We start from the raw sequence: 12,828 nt of genomic DNA, 5'->3' as shown, positions 1-12,828 counted from the left end.
CATTTCCGCGGGAACTCCACCATCTCCTTCACAAAGCAGCACTTCCCTCCTCTATTGGTCCCGAATGGAATTCTCCAGCGCCCCCCCAGTCCTGCACGTGACCAGGGAGCACGTGCGTTCACGCCCCTGTTTCCATGGCACCGTGTCTGCGATGTTCCCGTGTAGACCAAGCTCAAAGACACAGGAGACCCAGGGGCCACCGGTGCCCCCCGTCCTTGCCGCCTTTTCCACGAGCCTCCTTGAACACAGGGAGGCCACGGGGGCTGAGTTTATGCTCAAAGACCTGACTAACTTGCAAACCCACATGCCCGTGGAGGCAGCAGCTGCCTATGGTGGTGTTTAGCGGAGGAGACTTCACCGGCTTCTGCTTGTTTATTCTACGAACAATTGTTTATCTCCTCCATGGAGGGGAATGGTTATTTGTCAAAGACCAGTGCACTTTTGCCCTCGTTGCTGAAACACAGCACCAAGTAGCCCTAGATGACATTTTCTTTCACTGCATTTTGGGCCGAGCTGTGTACATGAACGAGACGGCAGCATGACACAGCTTTTGGAGGACAATGGCTGTCTCTGAATAAGCCTCGTTTGTCATTTTTGTATGCACTTGGCTTTCCTTGCTGTTCAGAGACCCAGCCTTTCCCAGAATATTGTATTTCTGTTTACTGTTTCTTATGTGGTCCCTTTCCCACCTCCTCACTCCCCTGCCTAACTCTAAAAAGCTGGAACGGGAGAAAAAAATCTGCACATATGAGTTCCTTACTTTTCCAGTTTGCTTGCCTTTGTGTCAGCGTTTGCAGCTTGCACAGCACCATGGGGGACGCAGGTTTGCAGGAGACAGAGTCCTGGCCTCGGAGAGCCCCCCCCGGGCAGAGGGGCCAGCGGGAGAGCCGAGGGGACACATGAGCAACTGCATGCAGGTCAAGGGCACCAGGCCCTGGCGAGGGGCGGCCCCAGGAACGCAGACGGTCAGCCCTTCACACAGAAGCCAACCACGCATCGCGCTGAATTTCCAAACACAAGCCGACGACGACTGCCTGGCCGGCCTGGAGCCATGACAGGCTGGTGCAGACAGATGTCCCCTGCTGTCCCCTGGGCCACAGCTCCCCCTTCCCTGTCCCCGGGCTGGCGGAGATGGAAGGGACGGAAGCTCCGTCAGACAGGAAGTAGTTGATCTCCTGAGCACATTTTTCAAAAGTGGCATGTTTTCCAGAAACCGCCTTCAGGGGTAACGCGTTGGCATGGCAACTGTGAAGGTTAGGATGACAAGATGTTAGCAGAGGCAGAGGAGCGCGAGGCTGGTGAGCAGGAGGGGTGGTGGTGTGGACGGTGTGGAGCCTCCCGCCCCCTGCGGCCCGTCTGGGTGGTGGGCCTGCGGGGCCCCGGGGGAAGGTCTGCTTCCTCCTCTCCTCCCGGCCGTGGCTGGGCTTGGACTCCCGTGTTCACAGGAAAGAGGGGGCGGAGGCCCGCAGAAGTGCTGGTCGTGAGACTGGGGGCTCAGCCTCACCAGGCACAGGCCTGATGGGGGCCCCGGACCCCTGGAAGGAGCCCAGGCCAGGCGGAGCTAATTGCCCTGAAGGCACATGAGCCGTTTGCAACTGCCAGCCGGGGAGTCCAATGCCTTCCCCATCGCGGGGTCCAGTGTGTGTCTGGTCCCCTTGACCTGGGACTTGTCACAGCAGAGACTGTGCGATGCCAGACACACAGACACGCTCCCGGGGCTGTGACCACACACCTCTCAAGCTGCGGCCCAGGAGGAGCAGTGAGTACCGGCCCCTCCGTCTGGCACGCACGGGCTCTTCTGAATCACAGTTACCCAGCCGGCCAGCGGGGGTCCTGGGAGAAGCCAGGCTGTCCTGTTTCTGGCCTTGCCCTCTCCCTGCACTCCCAGCCCTTCACACCCCAAGCGAAGGCAGAAGGATACACAGAGCCCCCTTCCCTGCCCTGGCCTCATGTGAAATCTAACAGCTCCCCGTGGCTTTTTCTGGGGAATTTGTGTCTCATGCTTCCCCCAGACCTTGGCTGGGTAGGGCTGGTAAGGGGTCATAACCATCGCCCCGCTGAAAACCCGGCTTCCCCCGAAGGCTCGGATCCCCTGCTCCAGGGCCTCCATCCCTGAGGACTGTCAGCTCCTCATCCCCGTGGCAGAAACGTTGCTCCCATCAGCACAGGCAGTCTGGAGCCTTTCCTCTCCACCCTGGACTCCCTGCAGCGGGAAAGGGGACCTGAGTGCCGAAGAGGCCACGAAGGCTCCCCCGGGGGAATTTGGGGTGAACCATTCCCAATCAAAAGGAGACGGACAGACACTGCAGGCCCAAGGGGCATTCCGCACACAAGGGGCAGTCTGCAGGGCTGAACCCGAGCCCCTGACTCCCAGCGTCCTCCTCCTCACAGCACAGGTTCAGCCGGAACCCTGCACGGGGTGGGTCCAGGTCCTCACCGCGGGGAGCAGAGACGGGCCTTATCCCAAGAAAGGCTCCTCGGGGAAGGCCCCACCCTCTTGTCCTGGAGGCGCTCGTGCTCATGACTTCAGGCAGGGGGGAGCTCTGCGCTGCTCTACTTGCCCAGACTAGTGAAATCTGAAGGACCTCCCTTTTCATCAGGACATTTTCTAAAAGCACACGAATCTTCCAGGTTTCCCAAGGAGGCCTGAAAGGACTGAAAACACAAGTTTAATACAATGAGAGCATTAGGCAGAGTTCCTTCTAAACATCTAAGGAGCCCCAAGAGTGCACAGACATCCTTCATAGATACTGCATACGACAAGGGGGTTTGTGATCTGGGTCCCAGTGACATCAACACGCTGAACGTTCACAGTCAGTGGCAAAGGCCCAGGGCCACGTGGATGGCATCACAGATGGACACAGGCTGATCGGAATGTAGGACACCAATTTGATCAACTCGAGTTAACTGCTGTTCTTTGGAATTAAATAAATGACAAAATTCAAGTTGCTGTTCAAACTGGTTTTGAAAAACCCTGATGTTGTGGCTTATGGCAATTGTGGGCCTGCTCAGAAGTCCCAGGTCATGTCAAAATAACCTCATATATATGGGCAAGCTGACCAGATCTTATTAAGCTTTCCATTTTAATTCAATTATGCAGTATAATATAGAGTTGATCTTGTTCTCTATTTAGTGTGTAGATGTACACACTAGCCTATTCAAATTTAAAGCACTGCAGTCTCCTTACTGTCATCATCAGTACCACCATCATCAACATCATCACCACCATCACCATCATCACCATTATCATCATCAACATCATCATCATCAACATCAGCACCACCATCACCATCATCACCATTATCATCATCAACATCATCATCATCAACATCAGCACCAGCATCACCATCATCACCATTTACATCATCACTGCCATCAACATCGCCACCATCAGCATCGTCACCGTCAACATCAGCATCAGCACCATCACCACCATCACCATCACCGTCATCACCATTATCATCAGCATCCTCACCATCACCACTATCATCAACATCGTCACCACCGTCATCGTATCATTACCTGAGAAGGGACTGTAAGACCTCCCAAATGCCCTCTCACTCACTGTATCTCATGTTTCCTTCTTTGCCATGCCGCCATCTTGCATGAATAAGGTTCTCACACAGCGTCTCTATTTCAAAACACAGAGGAAAAGCAAGCCTTACCGGACTCACCCTCCTGAGTGACACAAAGCATGCAGAATCTTAACAGAAGGCCCTTCAAAAGTAGATATCCAACACTGACCTTTTCTCTGACTCTATCCAGCCTCGGGGGGTGGGGGGTCAGCATCCAGTGTAACACAGAGAAGCTAACTGAAAACTAGTCAGTAGGTGAATAACTCATTATTGGAAATTAACTATGACGTTCAGACCAGAGTCTGATTGTACTGTTCCCTGAGGGTTCCTGGTTTTAGGGCACATTGTGGTATCGCAGACCTAGATCCCTGGGGTGGAGTTACGTTACAGCGAATGTTCCATCTAGCCTACAACACGGGAGGAGAATAAAATGAACAACAAAACTAAATGAATCTGAACTGTCTCAGATTTTTCAGGGAGAAAAAAATCAAAGACTCCCAGACATTGAGATTTCAACTGAGCTAGAAAAGAACTTGGAAAATAGTGAGGTGCCCTCTCTTCTTTTCATCCATCCATCCATCCATCCATCCATCCCTTTATTCACGTACGTACTTGATAAACCCTTTTTAAACACCTTACGTGCATCAGGACTGTGGAAACGAGAGGTAAGGCAAGGGACCTGCTCTCTCTAAGGGTCTGAGACCTGAAGAGAGATGGACAAACAGCGACATTTGCAGTACTAAACAAAAACAGTATCGAACGTTCATTGCGAATTAAATTTTGCTCCCGGTTCTGTCCTAAGGACTTTACCTAGACTATCTCATTTAATCCTAACAAGATGGGCAGTATTATTAGTATTGCCCTTTATACAGTGAAGAACAAGGCACAGCAAGATACAAAACTGAAGCTAGGCTGCATTTCTAGGAGTGTCAGTGGAGCTGAATTCAATGCAAGGTTGCCTGGATTCAACACCTGCGCTCTTACCCTACATGTCTGTCTACATGATGGGGGCTTCAGTTCATTTGTCCACTATGAGTGATTTGTTGAGCTCTGGGTGTATAGGAATAAACGAAATAGCCACGGTCCCTGTCCTTATTTTGCTTGCAATTATGACCTACAGAAAGCTCTCAGAGACAAGAACAACACAGAAGAAGGCCTAGCCCCACTCCCTTCACTGGAATCCCCTCTAACCCTTCCAGTCTCTCTCCAAGCCTTTGCTTGACTTGGTTCAGATTTAGGTGATTTAGGGTTTAGGAGAGATTCCTGTCACTCGTGATTAGAATTATCCATTGGAGGCAACTGTAATTGGGGAAACGTCATCCGTTTTGTGAAGGTGAAATTTCCCTATAATTTCTACCTCTTGGTCTTTGCTGGCTCGGCCCTCTGGTCCCTCACAGACTGTATCGGCAACTTCTTTCATATGATAACTTGGGAAATTTTTGGAAACCGTTCTGAGATTTCTCACATACCCTTTCTCTTTCTTCTCCAAGATAAACATCAAAAATGCCCTCTCTCTTTCATCTAAGAAGTGGTGTCAGAATGTTTATCAGCCTGGCCAGGCCCTGAGGATGGATGGAGGTCGGTGATGTTCCCGTAAAACGAGGTTATGAACTTGGTCCAGGACTGACTTCGGGGACGCAGTGAACCTTAGGACACACAGCGTGAGCATTTGCTTCTGGACGTTTTCCGGGGAGCCTGACTTAACGGGGTCCACGGCCTTTGAGGCTCATGACTCAGGAGGAAGATGACTGACAGGACTCGTGTAATACTCCAGATGGTGCCTGAGCACTGCAGGAGGTCTGTCTGACCTTAAACTTGCCAGAAAGAAAACGAAGTTTTACATTAGTATGAAGCAGTATTTTCTCAGGACTCCAGGGCAGGCTGTGGAGTCAGGTTGTCCGAGTCCAAAGCCCACCGTGTGATCTTTAGGTAATGACTCAGTTTCTCCAAGTCTGATTTTTCTCCTTCAGGAGAATTCAGTACGTTCTGTGGTGTGTGTGTGTGAGTGTGTGACATATATTTTTAGTATACATACACACACATATATAACACTTGTGTAAGTGTTTGGTTGACGCAATATTAGCTATTACATTTCAGCACAAAATGACTCAGAATTTCAGTCAGCTGGGACTCCGAGATCTTGCTGCTTCATGATACTGTGTTTTGTGCATTTTATCCTCCGAACTTCTCTGCTCGTTTCCCCCTCTCATTTCCTCTGGTTGGTGTCAGCTCCTGGCTCCCGTCATTCAGCTTATGTGGAATCTGGGTTTGTCATTCAAGTATTAACTCTGCCTTGAAGATATACCTAAATTTGGAAAGCTTATATTATTAATTTTTGTCCAAATATCATATTTCCTTGATTCTTACATGTACATTTTCATATTGTAATGTTTCTGAGGAAAGGGTGCATCTCACATACAACATGAGTCATGTTTTTTCCCTGAAAAATGAGTATTAGGTCAGGGCTGTGTTTTCCGTCTCATGACATCGCATCGCACAGATGAGAAATGCAGTGAGTTATTTACGAGCAGGATGGTAGCGGGTTCCAGCCAATGACATGTCTCCAGAGCAGTGGCTCCCAAACTGGGCTGCACGGTGGGACCACCCAGTGATCATCAATAAGACATACTGTTGCTCAGGGCCCACTCCCAGGAGATCCAGATTAACCACAGACCTCCCGGGGGATCCTGACACCTCAGCTGCAGGCTGAGCCGGTGTCCCCTGCACATCACCCCACTTGCGTCGTCAGAGCACGTATAACGGTTGTAGATCGTTGCTGCCAGGACACACTGTGGCCTGTGTCCTGACCCTGACGGGAGGAACGGGTTTGCAGCACCTGCTTTGTTGGTAGAAAGCGCTCACGGTGCACTGGACGGGCCGCGTTGATTTCAACCCACTAATCAGCAGTCTTGGGCTATCGCTTGCCCACGTGAGTCCCTGATGCTTTGGCTTCAGCGATGATTATAAGCTTTGCCTCCTTTTCACCACTTGCTCTCACTAGAAACGCACAGAAGGAGCAGCTGCGGGGTCTGGGAGGGAACCTGGGGTCTAATCCTGCCGTTGCCGCTACTGAGGACTTTTTGGCCCCTAACTTGGGGACCTTGTGTGTGAACGGGGGGGGCGGGTTATATGAACAAGGCGCTATTTAAGGACCTCTGTCCCACATCTTCTCATTGCACACACTGTGCTGTGGAGCTATCACCCCGTTACAGCTTTACGATGACTCAACTTCTGACTGCTCTGTCCACAGAAAGGACGCTACCTAAAACATGGCAGTGTGGCCCTAGACAAAGCCAGACCCGTCTCCCCAAGCCCAGGCCGGTCCTGGGAAACCCCGGTCAGCTTATCCCTTCAGGAGAAGCGAGGCTGGTGTGGAACAAAATCCAGGAACCCTAGCGGCCAAGTGACACTCTTGTCGACTGAAAGAAAACGCACAACGTGAGAGTCGTGAGTTAAGTTTTATTTGGGGCAAAACATGGACTATGGCCCGGGAGACAGCATCTCAGATAGCTCGGAGGAACCGCTCCAAAGAGGTGAGGGAAGGTCAGCGTTATGTACGATTTTAGAGAAGGGGGGCCCGTGCATCAAGCACACGTGGTGGCAGAGGCCGGCTGCTGGTCACGAGGAGCAGACGTCACCGCTCATGATTTTACTGCTTTTCTAGATACGAGGAGATGCAAGCATTGGGCTCCTAAAATCTTCTCCTGAAAATATCTAACTATCTGAAGGCCTGTTCTGCCAGCTTTTCCCAGAGCACAGAGGGCCTCGTCCCTGCTCTCCACCCTGAGCTCCTTTCAGGGGGTGCTGAAGGTCAGCAGCTGCAGCGGCTCATGATTTAATCCTTGTAGAGGCAGATGGCAAGGGCCGATTTGTAGTCCCACAGTTGATTTGGGTTCCCCTCCCCACGGGCCGGCTTATTCACAACTGACCCTCCTCCTTCAGAGCAAACAAGAGCTGCCCGTGCACCAAGGGAGACGCAAAGCTTCCCCCGTATCAGGGGCTGCAGATCCAGAAGCTGCCGCTTTGCCCAGAACAGGAGGCAAACGAGCCCCAGGCGGCCCTGCATCTGGAGTCCCGCTGACCGCATCCCCTCCCCAGCGCTGCAGCCCGGAGGGAGTCGCGCGCCTGCCTACCTGCTTCAGGCACACACATCCAGACATACTTGCTATAGTGCCCTGCTGACTCTGTGTACCGGGCCTGTTTTAGTTCAGCCCCGATTTTTGCACGTAAATAAACATCCTGCGTGCAAGGTTCTGTGAGGAGCAGGGTAAGAGGGACAGCAGGGCTGGCGTGGTGGAGCCGCCTGACCAAAAGCAATAGGAGAATGAAGTCACGTGCCTACCACATCCCCCTCTAATGGAAACGGTACTATCACGTAGCATTTAGATGTCATCTGTCACCTTGATAGGAATGTGGCTCAATACACTTAGAGAATTTTTCCAAGTATTTAAGCTGTGTAAATGCAGCAACAGACGGCTACAGCAAGGCCCCAAGCCGTGCCCGCAGCGGGAGGTGGAGCTTCCCACCTGCACAGGCGCCCTGAGCTCCCCCGCCCCAACCCCGAGGCTGCCGGGTGTGGAGGGAGCCCAGCACACAAGCCACACCTTTGCGGCTCCCACCAGCGCCCGGGGGCTCTCCTGCCGTCTCCCTGGGGAAAGCCTGGGCACGGTGGCCACAGGGACCACACGCCAAGTCCGCACCAGGGCCCTTACACGCGTGCCCACTCCCGCCCGTCCGACAGCAGTGTTTTCACCTCCGTTACACGGAGAACACGGAGGCTCACGGGGTTGGCAGGTTCGGGGACCAGGACCCCGCCGGGGCCAGCCCACCCCTGCCTTTCCTGGTGTAACCCCGAGCCCCACACGCCGCAGCTCCCCGGCCCCGGCCCCGCCCGGCTTTCCCGGGACGGAGGCCCAGCCCAGGCTGCATTTTCCCTGCAGGATTATTTTTAAACAGCTATTCAGGCTGTGGCGCCCGAGGCAGCTGCACCACTTTCTGTCACACTAATTAAAGCCAACTCGATTCTCCTTAGCATATGAATCAAAGCTCCCTCGGAGTAGGTGGTGCTGGTACCGCCCTCCTGGGCTCCCCTCAGCCGCCCCGGCGCTCGTGCCCAGGCAGACGGAGGCTGCACAGGTATCATCTTCCCGTGGGCTGCGGCCCACGAAGGGTTGCAGATCGCACAGGGTCCAAAAGCGGCTTGGAATCCACACCAACTGGGAGACAGATACTTCTGCTGGAACATCAACAAAACAGAAAATGCGGGGCTCGCCCCTCCCTGGCTCCTTGGGATTCAAAACTGAAGAGGATGCTGGAGATTCATCTGGCTCACAAGACTGGAGGAAGTTCCCCCCAGAATGAGGCACCCTGGGTTTCCTGTTTCCCGCAAAAGTCCTGTGGCTGGTGCTTCTCTGTACCATTATTTTGGGAGATTAAGACCAACTCATGTTCTGAGGTTGCTGTGAACTCATATGCTGTGGATTATGTTGAATACAATGACTGAGTATGTTTTGAAACGAAGCAGGGAGGTGCTGAGGACGATAGTGCCATCACACCCCTTGGCGAGAAGCCTGGACCTTTCTGATAGCCAGACAATGTAAAAGGATGTGTATTAGCATTAGCGATTGGAAAAGCGTAGGTAGCTGAGTGTACTACATGAGTATTTTCCTATAAACGAACCCTCCGCATCAGTCTTTAATTATCTCCCTTTTAAGAATCACAGAGAAGAGATCGTGCAAAAGGTCTGAGGGTTTTGCGGCCTGGGTTCTGTAGACAAGCAGAGGGTGTTCAGAAATGAATTCCCGCCCCCGCGGCATGACACGCATCCCTCGGACCCAAACAGTCCCCTCCTGCCAGGACCCAGGGAAGCGAGCCTCAGCTGCTCCTGGAAACCCTTTATTCTTTCATCACGCAGGGGTTGGAAAGCCCTTGGGGAGGATTTCGAGGCCCCCAGAGTCTCAGTGGGCCACTCTGCCAGCTCAGACCCTTCATCTTGCCGCACGCCGTTTGCTCAGGGTGGACCCAGGCGTTAAATCTTTCCTGTAAGTGGCCCCTCAGTTATATCAGCACCAGGGACGCTGACTGAATAAGCCAGAAATCATTCTTGGTGACCTAGATACCTCCTGTCTGTCCAGGGAGAGCAGACACCATATCAGGGATCCTTCTGCTGTGTCCGGTACCTTCTGCAGAAGGGGGGGTGGAGCCTGCCAACGCTGCCGGCAGTGGGGGCCCCTCCTCACCTCTCTCCCAGGGGCACATCCTCCAAATGGGGGAGACTCGCCCCCAGCCAGGGGTGCACGGGCAGCCCAGCTCCCCTGCCTTGTCCGACACTGGGTCTCAGCACACGTAGACCCCAGAGCCACATTTCCAGAGGGGTTGCCAGATCCCCTAGGAGCCCAGGGAGGTCAACGAGGCCTCAGCGTGAGCCCTGCAGGCCTCTGTCTGGAGACGGTGTCAGTTACAGAAGCTGGTGGTCCCCAGGCAGAAGCAGGGACCACAGTCCCCAGAAATCAGAATTCATGGACTGGGACCCGATCTGAGTGATTTGGGCAAAACTCGTGGAATGAGAAGCTCCACCAGGACAATCTGGGATCTGGGGGGCCATTCAAGAGAGCCCCGTGTTGCTCAGGAGAGGGACGAGCCAGTCTACACTGGGTCCCGAGAGCCTGGAGGACACGTGGTGGCCTGGGTTAGTCCCCTCCCGGCCCCAGAGCATCTGCACCGATGGTAATTGCCCAGCCGTGAGGTCCTAGTGTGATTAACCAGGTCAGGACCCTGGCCGCTGAAGGACTTGCCGTCCCTGCCAGGTTGGCCCCAGGTGAGGCCACATCAGAGGGTGACTGGCAGTGCCCATGTGGCCTGGACACTGCTGCCCACTGGACGTCACGGCCACTGAGCTTGCGTCACGGAGATGGCAGGAAAAGGAACTCAAGACTCCGGGGCTTGTTCCAGAGCTCAGAGCTGGGGAGAGAGCCTGAGGGAGAGGGGACCGTCTGAAGGGAGCACGACAGGGACATTCAGCTGGTCTCGGGCTCCTGGTGGCGCAGCTGGGAACGTGGCCCCTTTACTGGGTAGCAGCTCTGGGTCGTGAGAACATAGGGTCAGGCCCATCCAGGAAGGGCTCCGAGAGACGCAAACCAACCTGCTCTGGGGGAGACGCAGGCTGAGCCCCCAGCGACTTCAGGGGAGACGGAGCCACAGCCCAGAACGAGGACCGGGAGGTGTGGAGAGGGGTGGACTCCTGGGGGAAAGGCAGAGCAACTCCTGTGGCAGAAATGGGGGGGTCAGGGGGGGGCGTGAAGTGATGCTAAGTCGGCAGTTTGAAGCTGTTCCCTGCCCTGTGCCGGCGGCTTCACACCCCACCTCGGAGCGGCTCTGTGGACCCAGCTCCGTGTTAGGCACCCTCTGGGGGGAGAGCACACAGAGCAATGTCACCCGTGACAGAGGAGCCTGGCAGCCTGCTGGCTTGTCCAGGAAGCATCTGGATGAGCTTGAGCCCCCATTTGCCCCTCCCCACCCCCCAATCACAGAAATCTCAGAAATACTTGGAAGGGGACTCGGTTTCCCACAACAGAACAGATGAGGCCCAGGTCCCATGACTGGGTTTCCAAGGGAAAGAGTTGACCAGAGGCTGGAAGACACAGGGACGCCTCAGTGTGGAACCAGTTCAGCAAGAAACAGAGCAAGTCACCACGCCAGGGGCACTTGGCAGAGCTCTGCTTCAGCCGGCAGCCATAGAGCAGTGCCATCTGCGCCCTCACTGAGGTCTCCACGGTCCAGGTGGGCTCTGCCTGGAGGCTTCAGGGCAGCCTGCATGGGGAGGCCCCATCCAGCCCTAGGGGGACTCCTGGGGACTCGGGGAGCGGCCGAGGCGCCCATGAACAGCTCAGATAAAGGGGAAGTAAGTCAGCCTCCCCATGTGCTGTGCGGTCAGCTCCTGGGTTAAAGGTAAAACACTTTAATTTCCCAGCCTCATCGGTTACTAGATGACCAAGTGATGCACAAACGTAAGACGCATGATGACCTTTCTCATTCGAAACACATTTGGTCAAAATCTGCCAAGTCCCTCAAAAGTTGGGACAAAGTTCTTAGTATTTTCATTTTATTATAAATACATGTTCGATTAACAAAATACTGATCATCCAAAAAGTACTTTGACTGATGACAAGGTCGGTGTCCCAGGGAGCATTTGTCGGGGTGGGGAGTTGCCCCAGGTCGGCATGGACTTAGGGGTACGGCCCGCTGGCTGGCCGTAGGTTCCACCAACAATGACCAGACCCTAGGGGTCCTGTCTTTCCGCTGCAATAAAACCAGCAAGGATTTGTCTTTCTCGGCACCAAGCTCACAACCGGAACGTGTTCTCCCAGCCACGTCTCGGGACTTGAGGACAAGAGAGCCTTGTTTCTTGTTTGGCCGGGAGGTCAAGGTCCACCACAGTGGGCGTGTGGGTTTTCCCATCTCAGAAGGCTCTCCTGTGAATGTTTCTTCAGTGCCTGGTGCTGCGTCCTCCCTCCGGGCAGAAGCCTGTCACCATTGTGGGCAGACGTCTGTCCCTGCGGTTCCCACGCCCTCTGGCCCTCCGCCCTCACTCCATCTCCGTCTCCGAGAAAAACTTCCTGTGACAGCTCCTGCTGACTATACCAAGCGACACCATGAAACGGTTTTGCCCAAAATGAAACACACACGAGTCCACATTTGTCGTTCCATGTTGGTGTGTGTCAGCCTGCACTAACTGACTGAGTGGGAAATGTAAATTTGGTCCCCAGTCTCTGATGCAGTTTAAGAATTCATGGCTGACAACGAAGAATTCGTGGTGGCACCTACTGAAGGGGGAAGAGGGATAGTGACCGCTGTGCTGGACATGTGGGGAAACAGGAGACGGAGCAGGCAGGCCGGGTTAATAAGCAAACATGTGTGATTGACCAGTGCCGCTGCCCGCCCCTTCCTTGCCGCTGGGTCAGCTCGAAGTCAGGCAGGAAGCGGGGACACTCGGGAGGTGGGCAAGGCCCTGCCAGCCTCTGACCCCAGCAGGGACCAGGAAGGACACAGGTGCCTGGTCACCCCACACCTCCGTCCCTGCACCCCTGCGCCCCGTGGCCCGGGCAGCGCACAGTTAGATGTGATGCAGAAAAGGCCGGCCCCTCCACACAGCTTCCCTTCATTCCTGGTCAAGAGCAGGAAACGTTTCACTTACTGAGCTGGGAAGTGACTAATGTGACGGTGCGTGAGCGTGTGCATGTGTGTATCCAAGTGT

The sequence above is a fragment of the Eschrichtius robustus genome, chromosome 9 (genome assembly GCF_028021215.1).
Source record: "Eschrichtius robustus isolate mEscRob2 chromosome 9, mEscRob2.pri, whole genome shotgun sequence".
In the NCBI taxonomy this organism is placed as follows: Eukaryota; Metazoa; Chordata; class Mammalia; order Artiodactyla; family Eschrichtiidae; genus Eschrichtius; species Eschrichtius robustus.
The sequence above is the reverse complement of the archived record's forward strand: the minus strand, read 5'-3'. Positions refer to the sequence as shown.